This window comes from Emydura macquarii, unplaced genomic scaffold (genome assembly GCF_026122565.2).
Source record: "Emydura macquarii macquarii isolate MOO-44397 ecotype Brisbane River unplaced genomic scaffold, CSIRO-AGI_Emac_v2 contig_2636, whole genome shotgun sequence".
Lineage (NCBI taxonomy): Eukaryota > Metazoa > Chordata > Testudines > Chelidae > Emydura > Emydura macquarii.
In genome coordinates this window covers 17341626-17358084 of record NW_027132773.1, presented here as the reverse complement: position 1 = coordinate 17358084, position 16459 = coordinate 17341626, and positions in this window count along the sequence as shown.

Here is a 16459-nt window from a genome sequence, read left to right as displayed (position 1 = left end):
GCTCCATGGTGGGGTTGGCGCTCCCCAGCCAGAGCACAGAGCTGCCTCCCCGCCTGGTACATGTGTACCCCGCTTCGACTGCTCCATGCGCCTGCTCTGTCTCCCCTGGTGGGGTCTGCCAGGGGTGCAGGGGCCGCCTCTTAAAGCCTCCCTCTTGCCCTGGTGCTCAGCTCCCTCTGCCATGCTCTGTGCCCCGGCCTCATGGTCACCTCCCCGGTTCCTGAGGCGTCATCTCTCTTCTCACAGCCAGCACTGGGGAGCCTCTGCCCCTCCTAGGGGCAGCGGCCTCCTCAAGGGAGCCACCCCAGGAATGAAGAAGGTCCTGGCGCTAGCAGAAGCACTGCCAGGGGTGGAGTCCCCAGTCCCAAAGGATGCGCTGCCCAGGATGCAGGAGCTCATCTTTCGCTGATTTAGCCACAGCTGCTCCCACTAGGTGTCAGGCAAACCGAGCACACTACTGGCCTTGTACAGGGGCACAGACCAGGCAGGGTGCTGGAGCCTGTGGGTGCTTTGCAGCCAGCATGAGCCTCCTGCTGCCCGTGCCGGGACCGGTAACTGACACAGCAAGCTTGGTCACCGCCTGGCAGAGGTGCCAGGGCTATGAACTTCCAAGCCGCGGCAAGCCCTAGCGCAAATTAAGCGCTGGCTGGTAGGCCACACAGGAAGCCTAGATGGGCCACATTAGACCTGAGTATCACTGGCCTAGGGGTTAGATTCACATATAAACTTAGGTGTGGTGACACTGAGCATTGCTACACTTAACTTTTAGTCACCTGGGAAATGACTGGGATTCACAACGCCTGATTTAGGCACCTAGGCTTCCTATACAATGAATGGGGAGAGAGAGGTGCCTCAGAATGGGTTTCACAAAAGCATAGGTGGTTCCTAGCATAAACTAGCCAATGGGAGATGCCAAGGCAAGAGGTGTGTGTCCTAAACCCCACTCCTCTCAGGGAGTTCAGCACCTGAATCCAACCTGAAGGGAGGCACTGGCATTCTCAGCTGCAAACACTCTTTTAGAGTCAGGTGTGTTTGCTGTTTTTGTGATAAGGAGCAGGGCCTTCCATGTAACTTTTAGGTCAGTGGTTATGGTACTCAGCTGGGGTGTAGAGACCTGTAATTCAATTCCCCCCTTCACTGGAGGGGAGAAAGGATTTGAACAGGAATCTATCAATTTTCAGGTGCATGCCCTGGACTATGAGATATTTTGAAGTGGGGCTCCTTCAATCTCTCCTGTTGAAGCTGTTCCACTGTGAATAACTAATGAAAGGGTAATTGGGCCATTGAGAAAGTGAGAGAGAAAGCTCTATAGCCTGGTGGTTAGAACGTTCCTATAGGAGACCCAGGCTCTAGTCCCCCTGTTCCCATGACTCTTACAACCTGGGTGAGCTGAGTACCCAAATCACTGAGCTAAAAGTAATGAGAGAGGCGGTTATCTCTGCTTCCCTCCCTCAGAAATTTTGGGCAAGTTTACATGCAGGGCCTGATCATGTAGGTTAGTTCTATGCACGCTTACTGGATTGGGCTCTGCAAAGGAACTAGGCAGAGGAATGCCTATCTTCCTCTCAGTTTGTGCATCACTCTGGGGCTCAGGTGCCCAGATGCCTAGATTAGGGCTCCATTGTTCAATCTCAGCAGCAGACACATAGGGTTAGAGGGAACTTTTACTGCAAAAGTTTAGGCACCAAGTGATTTTTGGTGCCTACAGGGTTTGATGGCAGTTGAGCAAGGGTTTTGTGAATCCAAGTGGGGTCTGATCTGGAGATTTAGATGCCTAAAGTGGCAATTCAGGAGCTAGTCTGTAGGGATGGGCCATCGTTAGATGGGGACTATTTCATCTGTCCCATGTACCTCATGCTGGGTAATAATTCTGTGTTTCTAAAGCTAAACTGAGTTAGAGAACTACTTACACAGGTGCTGAAAATGAAGCTAGCATTCTAGCCATCTGCACCTGGAATGACTTCCTTGTGCCTCCACCAACATCTGTGCCCCTATCTCCAAGTCCCATGCAAGTTGCTATATATTTCCTTTTAACAATTGTTGTCTTTTATGCCAGTGTTTGCTGACTTCCTGGGGCCAGACATTACTCACCCTAGAGACATGGTCTTTACCACAGGCCCATTGTGGCCTGTTAGGCCTCATAGTCCAGCAAGTATGCTGGTTTTCAAACCAGCCTCCCACTTCTTGGGTTGGATGAATGGACTATAAAATGGATAGAAAGATGGCTAGATCATCCGGCTCAACAGATAGTGATCAATGGCTCTATGTCTAGGTGGCAGCCGGTAACAAGCAAAGTGCCTCAGGGGTCGGTCCTGGGGCTGGTTTTGTTCAACATCTTCATTAATGATCTGGAGAATGGGGTGGATTGCACCCTCAGCAGGTTTGCAGATGACACTAAGCTAGGGGGAGTGGTAGATACCCTGGAAGGTAGGGATAGGATGCAGAGGGACCTAGACACATTGGAGGATTGGGCCAAAAGAAATCTGATGAGGTTCAACAAGGACAAGTGCAGAGTCCTGCACTTAGGACGAAAGAATCCCATGCACAGCTACAGACTGAGGACCGATGGGCTAGGCAGCAGTTCTGCAGAGAAGGACCTGGGGGTTATAGTGAATAAAAAGCTGGATATGAATCAGCAAAGTGCCCTGGTTGCCAAAAAGGCTAATAGTATACTGGGCTGCATTAGTAGGAGCATTGCCAGCAGATCGAGGGAAGTGATTATTCTCCTCTATTCAACATTGGTGAGGCCGCATTTGGAGTATTGTGTCCAGTTTTGGGTCCCCCACTACAAAAAGGATGTGGAGAAGTTAGAGAGAGTCCAGCGGAGGGCAACAAAAAAGATTAGGGGCCTGGAGCACAAGACTTATGAGGAAAGACTGAGGGAATTAGGTTTGTTTAGTCTGCAAAAGAGAAGAATGAGGGGGGATTTGATAGCAGTCTTGAACTACCTGAAAGGGGGTTCCAGGGAGAATGGAGCTAGGCTGTTCTCAATGGTAGTAGATGACAGAACAAGGAGCAATGGTCTCAAGTTGCAGTGGGGGAGGTCTTGGTTGGATATTAGGAAAACGTTTTTCATAGGAGAGTGGTGAAGCACTGGACTGGATTATCTAGGGAGGTGGTGGAATCTCCATCTTTAGAGGCTTTTAAACTGTGGCTTGACAAAGCCCTGGCTGGGATGATTTAGCTGAGATTAGTCCTGCTTTGAGTAGGAGCTGGACTAGATGACCTTCTGAGGTCCATTCCAACTCTAATCATCTATGATTCTATTATTCTTGTTTATGTTATTGCTCTTTGTGAAAGACTTGCTTCAACCCTGCTGCTACCCCTGTTCTGTTGGGTGCTATCCTACTGGTCCTCTGCGTTTCTCATATACCTTTGTTTCTTCTGACTTTCTTTCTTCAGGTCAGCTGATGGCTCAGGTTTTTTCTAAGTTCTCATCCTGACCTTGTCTGTCTGGGTATGCTGGTTCTCTCCCATTATTATGCAGTTACCTTAGGATTTGGCTCCATTGCTGTCATGAGTCTGTAGCTACCTCATATGATCTGTGTCCAACTGCAGATTAGTGTGCACATAATCTGGGAAGATAGTTGGCCATTCCATAAATCACTGGACTCCATTCACATCATTTGGTCTAGACATTTCCTTAATGGCACCCATGTAAAATGGTTTTGTTTCCCACTCCCATCCCCTATGACCATTGGCCATAAGCTAGGCATTTTTCTTTCTGCCTTTCATGTTGCTTTCCACAGTATATACACTGGACCACAATGCCTGTGTTTTTGGTCAGTCTGTCTCTGTCTCTGTCCTGTTTCCTGGGTTTCTTTAGCTTGAGACTATGTACTTGTTCTGAATTTGTGGATGTCATTATTTCCATCCATTTCCTGGAAAGTTTAGTGGCCCTTACTATTTGGAGGAATTTCTCTAGGATCAGATATGTTTCCCTTAACAAGCTCCCTGTAAGGTGATTTGCATGTCCCACAAACAATCGTATCTCTAATGACAGAATCTTTAATATCTCCAGAGTTACATGTGGGTACTACAGTTCTCAGCTCCATAAGGTAAGAATCTATTCCCTCTTCTGTTTCTTGGTTTCAGGTAAAAACCTGTTCCCATTCTCTCTGGGATCACAATACTCATCAAACAGCTTATCAGCTGTTCTGATATTTTGGGCATTATACCTGGCAATGGTGGTTCATTTCTTGTTCTTTTCCCCTAAGGTTTAGTCAAATAATTTTATCTTCATTTTCTCATCTTTATCCCCTGTGGTCAGCTCTATATACAGACTTAGTCCCTGCTTTCACCACTTCCATGACTGAGCAAGTGTTTTTTCTGGAAATCGAGCAATCCCAGTGGTCTGAGTCCATCCATGCTCTCTATTTGCTCCATTTCCAGGTGCTGCTTTTTTTTCCCTTTTAATCACGCTTTGTTTCTGTCTGCGGGTTTCACCAGACCGACTGCTGCCCCATGCTTCATGTACCATTTGCTGGGTAATAACATGAAAGGGCTCCACATTTCTAAAAACAAAACTTGTTCTTAATTAAATGGACTATTTACAGAGATTCTGCAATTGTAACTAACATTCCAGGTTTCCTGACATGTGTGCACACACTGGCTTCCTGCTGCCTTCCTCCTCCAAATACTTTTCTCCTGCAAGCTGTGCTCCCTCCAAGTTCCAGGCAGTTTGCTACCTCAGACATTGGAGTGGGAGAAGGCCTCTTTCACCTCACAGACCCTGGCAGTCTGACCTGGTGCACTCAACAGAATTTATCTTTCAATGAATGAATCAATATTCTGAATAAGTGAAAAAAAAGAAATGTACATGTAAATAATCAAACAGGCTCTTAAATTTGGAATTATATATATATATATATCCCATTTATTTGCTAACAAATACTTTACTAATGCTTCATACTATAGAATATTTGGGTTTCACATATCATTACACTTGTATTTTGTGCTGCTGGCAAGTTTTTACCTCATAAATTGCTATGGAGCCTCTTTTGAATGTTTATATAACTAGCACACAGATATAATAAAACTGAGTCAACAGACTCAAGGCTGCTAATCTAGGTCTGTCAGATATGACATTCTACAAACAGGCTATCTAGTTTTTTTGGACACCAACAGTTTAATTGCTTTATGCAATCTCTTAACAGCTAAAAGAAGTTGGGAACTGTAAGTAATCTTTTTATTTAGCACAGACTAAGATTCAGGAGACAGAAAGGGAGAAGGAGACCACCGGGATTTGAGCTCATAATTAAAGGTTGTGGTAGGTAAGAGACTTTGAGCCAAATTCAACCATGTCTAAGTCAGTGGGCCTTTTAAGAAACACAAATACTAACAGATCATCAGAAGAGTAAAATAGACAATTAAGGCTTTTTAGTAAACTGTGCTGCCTCCACCATTCACATCTAAACCACAGCCATTTTGATGACATAGTCTTAGGAGAAATATCCTTTTATCACTGGACTATATAAATTGACAGAAAGAAATTAGCAGTAAAGACTTTCAGATCAGGGTTTGGTCTCTTGGGGATAACAAAACAGACTCTAAAAGACACACAACAGCATTTCAGCACTTGGGTACCATGCTTTACTAAGTTACTTAAGACATTCCAATTAATGTATTGTTTAGTTGTACCCATGTATACCATTAAAGCTATTGCAGTGTGGCATAGATTCAGCAAGTTGAGGTCATAACATGCCAGCTGGAGAATATTAGGGAAAAAATGCTCCTTCAATTTCGGCTTAATGTTCTGATGAAAATAAAGCAGCCAGTCACTTGTACTGAGACTATGTTTACCTATAGTACTTTATAACTACCATTCTCTTTGCTTAAGCTGGCTTTTGTAATATCTCTTGTAACTTTCCATTTTTGAATTTCTTTTATACTTTTCAGTGATGCATATTTTATTTCCAGCATTTGAGAAAAAGTAATTAACTGTAACAATATGTTACTCTAGCTGTTTGAGGTTTTATTTTTACAACAAAACTGTCTTAGAAAGAAAAAATTATATAAACATACAAGATGCATTTGGCAATGGTCAGCATGAAAGTTTTATGGAGATTAAACCCTATAGGGTTCTTTCATAGATAATTATTCCAACATGCAAATGAAAATTGTGCATTATTCATTTTTGTCAAATAAAGTAATTTTCATTTGCTTTGCTGTTCTTGTAATAAAAATCTGCCAAGAGCATTTTAACTCATCTAAGAAAGACTATGAAGAACGCTCCATATTTAACTCACTTTTAGATCACTGTGGCTTGAGAATACTTTTAATCTTTTTTCCATTTATAACTGTACTGCTTGACCTTTTTCCAGCAAGGTGTCTTGTATATAAAATGTCAGAGAGAAGATTATAGACATGGGACAAAGATGTAGTTTAATTAAAAAAAGTCCTATGAGACTGAAAAAAGGTTACTGGCCCAGATCACAAATATTTAATGCCAGATTACTATTTATGATGCTAAAATAAAAAAAAAAGGAATTATGGGTAACTTGTAATTGACCAACCTTTACAGATGCGTATGATAATATTAAGCTTTAACGGATAACTTTCACACTAGCTTGGAAATTAATTCTAAACATTTAAGAAATTGGTCTTTTATGTTTTGTATTTGTTAAAGAAATACCTTTACAAAATGAAATAGACTAATTGTTAAAGGTGTATTTCTAATTCAGAGTGGCACAGTAGAAAAATGCAAGAGAAAGCACAAGATTTTTTATTCATTCATTCGTTTGTTCATAGATTTGTTAGTTCAGATACTCAGTTAACATGGCTATCAGCATAGCAGATGGATAGATAGGTCTGGTTCTGTTCGTGCTGATTTTTTCATGAATAATGAAAAGCTGTTCAGAAAGCTGAATGGCACAATTGTGCTTCTTCACATAAGCCAGATTGTGGGATAGTTTTGATCCTTGGGCTAGTGGATATATGTATAAAGTGAGTCTTTTGAGATCTGGAGGAATAAAGGGAAGGATAGAAAATGACTGCTGTTCACTACATTAGCACTTCTTGCTATTTAATTGATGAAGTAACATGAGTTTATGATTCCACTTACTACTTTTTTTGGCCAGAGGCAAGGAGCTATAGGACAAGCATTTAGCAGTGGAGACGTGAAAAATTTGAGGCCTGATTTTAAGAGGTGTTGATTTTAAGAGGATGATTCATGGATTCAGAGTGATCTGGACTGCTTAGTAAACTGGGTACAAGCAAATAATATCCATTTTAATAAAGCTAAGTGTGAACGTATACATCTGGGAACAAAGAGGCCATATGTAGGCCATATTTACAGAATGGGGGACTCTATCCTGGGAAACAGTGACTACCCACCACGACCAAGTCTTTTTCTGAATCAGCTTCACGTGAGCTCCTAGTGTGATGCTGTGGCCAAAAAAGCTAATGTGATTGTGGGGTGCATAAACAGAGGAGAGTTTATTTTACCTCTATATTTGGCCTTGGTGAAACTGCTGCCAGAATAGTCTGTCCACTTCTGGTGCCCACAATTCAATAATGTTAATAAATTGGTGTTAATAAATTGGAGAGGGTTCAGAGAAGAACCACGAGAATGATTAAAGGATTCGAAAACATGTCTCAGATTGATAGAGACTGTAATCAAGTCACTCATAACCTTCTCTTTGTTAAATTAAACAGACAGATCCTTGAGTCTAAGTATCTACATGGGGAACAAATATTTAATAATGAGCTCTTCAATCTAGCAGACAAAGGTATAACATGAACCAATCGCTGGAAGTTGAAGCTAGAGAAATTCAGACTGAAAATATGGCATACATTTTTAATGGTGAGAGTAATTAACAATTTATCAAGGATCATGGTAGATTCTCCATCACAGACAATTTTGCTCTAGGAATTATTTTGGGAAAATTCTATGGCCTGTGTTATACCAGAGGTCAGAGTATATGATAATAATGGTCCAAACTGGCCATGGAATCCATGAGTCTGTGGAATAGTCCTTTACAGGATAAAGAACAATAAATATGTTGTCACCTAATGAAGACACATGGGAAAGCTTAATACTACAATATATGCTTTATTCCCATACCTGATGGGAATATTCCCAATATATGCTTGATGTCCCATACCTGATGAATCACCAGGACTTGTTCATGTGACTCTGGACTCCATTTTGGTTCCTGTGAAATTCCACAAGCAGCATGGAGAGGCCAGAGGACATAAAAGGCAGAGGTCTGGGATCCATTTTGTCTTTAGTTGGGTTCAGCCTTCAGCCACCAACCTACCTCTGGATCAGCTCATCTACAACTGAACTGAAGCTGTGAAACAAAGGACTGAATCCCATTCAGGTACTGGATGCATACCAGAGGGACTATACAAGCCTGCAAACTCCACAATTCTACTAGAAACCTGATACATACACTTGATTTGAAAGTCCATATATATCTGATTGCTTTAATCCTGTAACACTTCTCTTATAGTTTCTTTCTTTCTTTTTATAATAAACCTTTAGTTTTAGTTGCTAAAGGATTGGCTGGAAGTGTGGTATTTTGGGTAAGATCCAACTTATATTGATCAAGTACTGTGACAGACCCTTTGGGATCAGGAGAAACCTTTATGGTAAAGAGCATAGAGTTAAAATAATTGGTCTCTTTACTAGACATAGTGGCTGATTGGGAGCAGAGACTGAAATTCAGTAAAAGGGGCTGTGTGTATTTGTGTACTGGCTTCTTGATAACCAGTGTGGGGAATCAGAAGCACTGTTTGTGGTTGGTTGGGAAGCCTGACTTCAGTGTCACCCACCAGTGCTGGGAGAATCTGCTCCCCTTTTACAGCCTGCCCTCACCTTGGCATTTTCAGATGGCTGCCCTAGGCACGGAAGGGTCACAGAAGGCACATATAATTAAGTAGAAAGGATGACATTATCTTGCAAATAAGGTAACAGTATATCACACTGTATATTTGTGTGAAATGGAAACAAAAGGCTTTATTTATCATTGTGTTCTTCCCAGTTTTGAGCATTTATATGATCTATTTGACAGCCACCTGTCTGACCTAGCCAATAATTTTTACAACTCTTTACGGTAACCTTTTTTCATAATATATGTCTGTAAATGAAAAATGCTATTAGCTCATAAGTTTTAAAAACAGGGTCTGTGGAGCAAAACAGCTAAAATAGGGTGACTGTATTTCCCAAAGGGAAAACGGGACACCACGTGGTGCTAGCCCGAGCCCTCACCCCATCCCACATGGGGCTGGCATTGTTGCTTACCCAACACTGCCTGCCCCCCACCCCTATGTGGGGCTGGGGTCATTGCTTGCTCGAGCCCTACCTGCCCCCTCCCGTGTGGGGCTAGAGCTGGCATCACTGCTCACCCAAGCCCTGCCTGCCGCCCAAGCCCTGCCTCCCTCCTACAAGGGGATGGCATCACCGCTTGCTCCCCCTAGCACATTCCTCTGTACTCCATTTGTCCCGTTTGCTCTTCATCAGTTGTCAAGAGCAAATGGGACAAATGCCCACATTTGCCAAAAAGTCGGGATGGCGGGGACAGGGCTTAAAAAAGGGACTGTCTGGGCCAAAATGGGACATATGGTCACCCTCAGCTAAAATCATATACACCAGTACGAAAATGTAGGGTAATGTTCTGAATGTCTAATTTTTTAAAAAGGAAATAGAAAACATAGAAATTTAGTTTATTGCTACACTCATCTACATTTTCAGCTGTTACAGACTGGAATTTTCAGTCATGGATTTGTCTACTTAGGTGTGGACCTGTAAATAAAAACAGTCTGCACTTTGTTTTGATTCTTCAGAATTATTTGACATTTATTTATTTAATTAACTATCAATTGTCAAAGTAAATTCCACTATTCAAACTGCTTACATAGCCAAACAAAACATCCAGCTACTTAAAAAAAACCAACCAAATAAAAACAAACAAACAAAAAACCCCTCAATCTTTAGCAACATGTCATGTTCATATAATCTATCCCTCGTGCTCGGACCCTCTATCCACTTCCAATGAAAGAAAAAAAGGAGATCTGACAAAATATCCTAAACTTAGATGAAACAATGGATCCTTGTAGGCCACGTCACAACCAGTCTATGCCACTAGAGTTGCATTTAGGATTTGACCCTTGTGGCATCATCATATTAGCACTTACCATCATATTAGACACATGGCTTGATTCTGTAAACCTGGCCTGGGCAGACCTTCCATTGATTTCAGAGTTTGCAGATTGAAGTCTTTGCCTGTTGATCTGAGAGGGGAGGCCACAAGAATCCCAGTGATCAAGGCGAATCAGCTTTGTGCATGAGGCCTTTTCAAATGTTACTGTTTCTGCTAAACTCCTATTCCATTGTATAATGTCTAGTATGATACATATTTGCCACATTGTAATTATTTGTCAGAATTAATAGCCCACAGAAACCATTTCTCCAAATTTGTTCTTGGCTCTAGACCAGGGTGTCTCAACCTGGGGCTCATGACACCCAAAAGACTTCAGTGGAGTCACAGTCACCCTTTCTTTCCTCTTCATTTAAAACAGTCATGTTTCTAGTCATTATTGTGCCAGAGAGAACCTTGAAAATGCTAACTGAATATGAACTGATGCACCAATGCCTCCCTGAATCTACAGAGAGCCTGAAAAAGTGCCTCTGATATCTGAACTGCCCTATTCATTTCATTCACGGCCCTGTGATTCTTTATCTGGGCAATTTGGCATTTTATTTCAGCATTTTTGCAACCTAATTTATCATTATACAACAGCAAGGCACCTGAATTTTATTTAAAGTTGCCTGCTTTTCTGTGACCTTGCTGATTACCTCTTGCACTCCAGCTTTCCCTTGAAGGGGGGAAATAATTGGATTTCAGCACAGATATGGAATCTTGGGGTTGAAAACAGGTGTTAGAACATCTCTGCCACCCTGCCCTTCTTATATTGCTAAGTGGGAGGGTGGTTCCAGGTAGATTCCCCTCTAGATAGGTGGGTAATTCTTAGAGGTTCCCATATGGAAAAGGTTAAGAACCAGTGATCTAGACCATTGGTGTCCTCCAGAACAGACAATTTAATGTTCAATGGAATGTTTATATGCATTGATTTGAATATAGAAACATTACCAGGTACTCTCACATCACATTCCCTTAAATTTCCATCACTCATCTCAGACTGTAAGCTGTGTTGCCTTAATGTGTAATGTGTCCAGTAGATACCATTCAGGATCTTTACTTCATTTCCCTTCTTCCTCTGGACGTTACTCACAATGAGCTCCCAAGAGTTATTTCCATAGTTCATCTGATTTCATAGTACCAGATTGTTTGAAGTCCTATGTTCAGATATCTCTGCTTATTCAATGATATGTAAACACTGGAGACATCAGCCAGATTCATAGACTGAAGCTTAGATTATAGAGAGGAGGAGATAAGACCTCTTTGTTCTCATGCAGTGGGGGCCACCCAGAGAGGATTTCTCCTAGCCATTCAAATACAGCCTTGGTTTATATCTGGTCATTTGCGTGGTCACCTCAGCCCTTAAGATGGTTGCTGATTGGCTTGTAGAGCTGGGTCAGCCAAAAAAAAAAAGGGCGACTCAAGGGAAGTGGGACCCATTTACCACTCCTTTCCTTTTTTAGTTCTACTTCTCACTCCTGTGCTGGAGTGGAATAAGCTATAGCTTCCAGCATTTTATATATGATATACAATGTTGGTTGCTGTTTTATATGATGTTAATGTGTTGTGGAGTTTTTTATTCTTTTAGAATTAGGAATCTATAATTGCAGTTATGTATTCATTGGCTGAAATTTGCAACTATGTCTGTTTCCTGGATGGCTCTTGCAGGGGCAGGTTATAAACAATTTGGCAAATTATATGGGAGAAGAGATAATTATGGTCTCCTCATTTGGTGATTAGGTGTGGGAACTGTGACATCTCAGGACTATAAAATCCTACAGTCCTGACATAGGGGTAATTCCCTCTGACTTCAATGGGAATTTTACTTCCATGCAAACTGCATGATCAGGCCTCTAAGGAAACAACAGCAGAGGTACAGAGAAATGCTAGGTGCTACCTGAGGATTGTATCTTCAGTGAGCACTATTGCAAATATGCAGTAAAATGTCCATAATGCAATGTAAAAGTATATTACAACAGTCATTGCAGTACAACTGATTCTGCTCCTTTACATGAAGCTGTTGTTCTGGGATTTGCTGCCACTCTGAATGAGCTTTTCTAATGGCATTGGCAGTTTCTTGCAAAACAGAATAAAAACAGATATCTGGAAAGTTTATTTAATTGTTTTAAAACAGTGTTTAAAAAGCTTGGGCAACAACAATTCTCAAGGGCCACCTGGACAATTTCTTCCTGCAGGTAAAGGTATTATAAAGGTATTATAATGTATTGATAGTATTTTTAAAAACATGAACAACATAAAAGTACAAAATAATTTACCCTAATAATAGTTACTGTGTGATAAAAAAGGTTAAATGATCCCTTTGAAATATGGTCAGATTGAAGAATGCTTGGGAAAAGATGACTCTTTAAAAAAAACAAAAGAAAGGGAAAGCCTAATCCTAAATTCTGACGTTCTAGCAGCCATGGGAAAATATACGAAAGTGTGACAAGGAAAAAAACGATGTGCCCGATTCTCTTTTGTGCCATGAGCTCTTTGGGATGCTCTGGTGGTGCAAAGGAGCGTTTAAGCCAGCAGATCTGGCCAACTGGGAATTCCCACTACGCTGGCTTTCCACCTCCCACTGGGAGAACCGAAGTGTTGCTGAGCTCTGGTTATTCTTGGTTGCTGGTCTGAAGTCAGGGGGCCATAAACAGGTGGCTGTAATTTAGAGCAGCACCAAATCCAGACTGAGCTGACATCAAAATTCTGAAGTCACAAAGCTGGCATAAAGCTAGGTTTCTTCACCACCACCCTGGTTTTGTTCTGATAGTGGCACAGCCACACCTGAGAAATGTCTCTGTTAGTTTGATGGCATATGATAAAGTGTATTTTGAATCATGTGCTTAACTTCTGTATACTTTGTTTAAGAAGTGAAATTTCTGTACAGTTATACAAATATTGCATTATTATCCATTGTATTTATAATTTCATTATTAATACCTTATTAAATTAAAAAGCAAATGTGGGGTAGGGGTGGGGATGAGGGGGAAATCAAGACAGTAAAAAGGAATTTTGTCCAGTGGAGTCCTGTAAGCATTCAGAGTAAATTAAAATGAAAAAAGTAGTCATCTAGATAATTTAAGAAGCAAAAATATACGTATATCTATTTAAAACAAGAAGGGAAAACTCGCTGGTAAAGTGCTACTTTCTCCATACAAGAAACTGTTTACACTTTCTATATTTTGTAATTATCTTATTCCAGGTCTGCAGTATTTCTTAGAATAATGTTCCTAGAATGGATAGGGAACATAAGTTCACACACTTACACCAGTGTCTGACTACACATGCCATGTAAACCCCTGAAGAAAAAAAAAATCTCCACGCTGGCTGTTTGAGGGCAATATTGCTAGTGGAACCCCTCAAGATTCTCTTGAATCTCCTCAGAATGGAAGGAAGTGACAGGAAGGAAATGAGTGACTGCTTTCCCAAAACCAGTCTACCTAGCAACAAATAGTTTGAACACAGTTGGTCTGACTTGCTCCAAACACACTTGTGACTTCATGAGTATTTAACAGACCTTTTTAACAAATCACAGGACAATATTTACCATGTAGCTATGGATGAATCATTTTGCCAAGAAGCTATTAGCTCTGAGCATCTGTGAAGACTAGATCATTAGAAGAGTGATGTGCAGCCTGGGAGGTCCACCCTGCCTATGCTTAAAAATAGATCTGGTATTTCTCATCATGAAGGATTTTCCATCTTCTTCAAAAAGAACATCAATCAGATCTATGATACTGCAATTTGCCCAACACCACAGACACAGTGATGGAGCAGTAAGGGATATAAATAAAATATCTTCTTCTCTGGTCAGGTTTCATGCAGATTCACAGATGATGATTCTGGATTTGTGGAGTAAGCAGCGCTTGATCATCTGCAAAATGTACTCTTGTGCCTCCTGGCTAGGAAATGCCACACTGCTAAAAGGATTATTCGTTAAATGTCAGAGAAGTTGCAAATGGCGTTTGAAGCTAAATTCTCCTGATATCCATAATCTCAGCAATTTCTGACATCTCAATTTATTGGTGGGGACTTCTTACTGAGAAGGTGGCAGCAATTCAGTTCCAGCAATCTATAGATTCTTCTGGCTCCCTGGATCCTTATTAGAGATCTCTGTTCTTCAGTTTTCTCATTTATACAATGGGATAAATGATACTGCCTTCCTGTGTAAAATGCTTTGAGATCTATGGATGAAAGGGGCTGTAGGAGCTGGGTATTATTATTAACACTGCCTTCAAACTACGCATGGTGTGGAGACTGAATTTATTTCTTTAGTTGAGGTTCTCCTTCTGGCAGTGGACAGTGATCAAGTGCTCATGCTGCTTTCATTAGACCTTTTGACAATGTTTCATACCGTTGATCATGAACTGTAGTTAAATCATCTGCAGGACCTGGCAGAGGTGGATGGGATTGTTTTACACTGGCTTAATCCATTCTTTTCAGGGAGGACCCAGAAGGTGGTGGCAGAATGAGTAATCACCTCTTCATGTGAGGTTCCTCAAGGTTTCATTTTGTTACCCTCTCCCATTCAACATATATTTTAGGATCCTAGGGAAGACTGCACAGCTATCAGTAATTCCCCTGCAGCCTGTAAGGAGAAATTAAAGATATTTGGTTGGATCCAAATTTAATCTGAGCTGTTTGAACAACAAGGGGGCCCTACAGGGATGATTTTTGAGGTCTCCTAATTATTCATGGGTTTGAGACTCACACAGAAGTCCTACTGCCAGGTTGCCACCTGGCAGACTGTGATGATCCTGACAATTGGGCTTGAGTGACTGCATCTGCTGATGCTCATAGTGTGGACAAAGGCTGTCACCATGCCAGCTCACCAGCAACATGAAGTGGAGATATAAAATCTGGTTAGTCCAGGCTGGCGGCTGTGCCTCTGGAGCAGTAGCTATCACAGGAGAAGCTGGATATGGTATACAGCAGAGGAACAAAAAAAAGCAAAAATTATTTTATTTCCTGCCAATTTCAGTGAGATATTGGATCTTTGAAGAACCAGTTTGACATTTCATTTTCACTCAGGATAAGAGTTGGTTTACCATTTTTTTTTTAAACCATAGAATCCTGAATGTGTTTCTGTCATATATCATGCTTTGCTACGGACTGCTTTACTAACATTTTGACTTTGAAATCAAGGAAAAATCTGTTTGGCAATAAAATCTGTTCAGTAGAGGTTTGCAGACAGGTGGGCTGGGTGAGGGACTGAGACATAGGAACATGTTCATATTAAACACAAATTTTATCTCCTTGCGTATCCAAGTAGGCAGGTAACACAAAACAAATATATTTTTTTGAATATATAACAAGTGATTTCTTGAATGTCTTGCTCCTTGGATCAGATTTTTTAGCTGGTGTAAATCAGTGTAGTTCCATTGAAATCAATGGTCCTACTCTGATTTAAGCCAGATGAGGATTTTGCTCCTTATTTTAAAAATATATAGGGCCTGATTATCTTAAAATGAATATCCCTGATACAAATATTAAATGCATTTTAAGTTAGGATCCAATAATTCCACTGCCTATCCCATGGCATACAAAGCACATGAGTGACCAAAAGACAGAGGCCAAGGGCCAAAGATCAAGGTGTAACAGAATTTATAGGAGAAAATAAGGTATTTACTGAGGAAGAAAGGAGTTACCTTTTCATCAAAAAAGTAACACATGCCCACTCCAGATGCCTGACAGGGCAAGGAGAAACAAAAACCAGAATTAATAGTAATGTGGTTGGCAGCACAAACAGCTCCAATTGTGTAACTACAGAAGGCAGCAATATTAATTTTAGCGGTGGGAGAACTCATTTTGCCAAATTTAGAGTCTAGTTCTGCATCTGTTAAAATAATTTAGAGTAGGATTAGATTGTGAGGTCACATCTGGAAATTTTGGATTCTAGATTTAAAACACAACTCCATACTTCCAGAGTTGAAGTTCTGATTTTCCCCTGTCAAAAATGTAAATTCAGGCTGCTGCATTTATGTAAATTTGACTGGCAGTCCCAAAAGCACGGTAAACATGACAGGTATACAAGATGCATTGTTTACATAACATGGGCTTCCATTTAGTTAGAATAAGTATATTTAAAATCACATTTTCCCTGATTAAAAAAAACAGAAAATGATTTGGAAAACTCAGACTTTTGTGTAGCCCAAATTTTAAGTTCTGGAAGTAAAAGTATTCCAAGAGATTTCTCAAAACAAAACTATGTTCTCTCACCCCACATAGTTAAACTGGGCCAAATCCTGTTCACATTGAAGTTAATGGGGGTCTTGCTATTGATGTCAGTAGGTCCTAGTCACTACTGCCCCTTT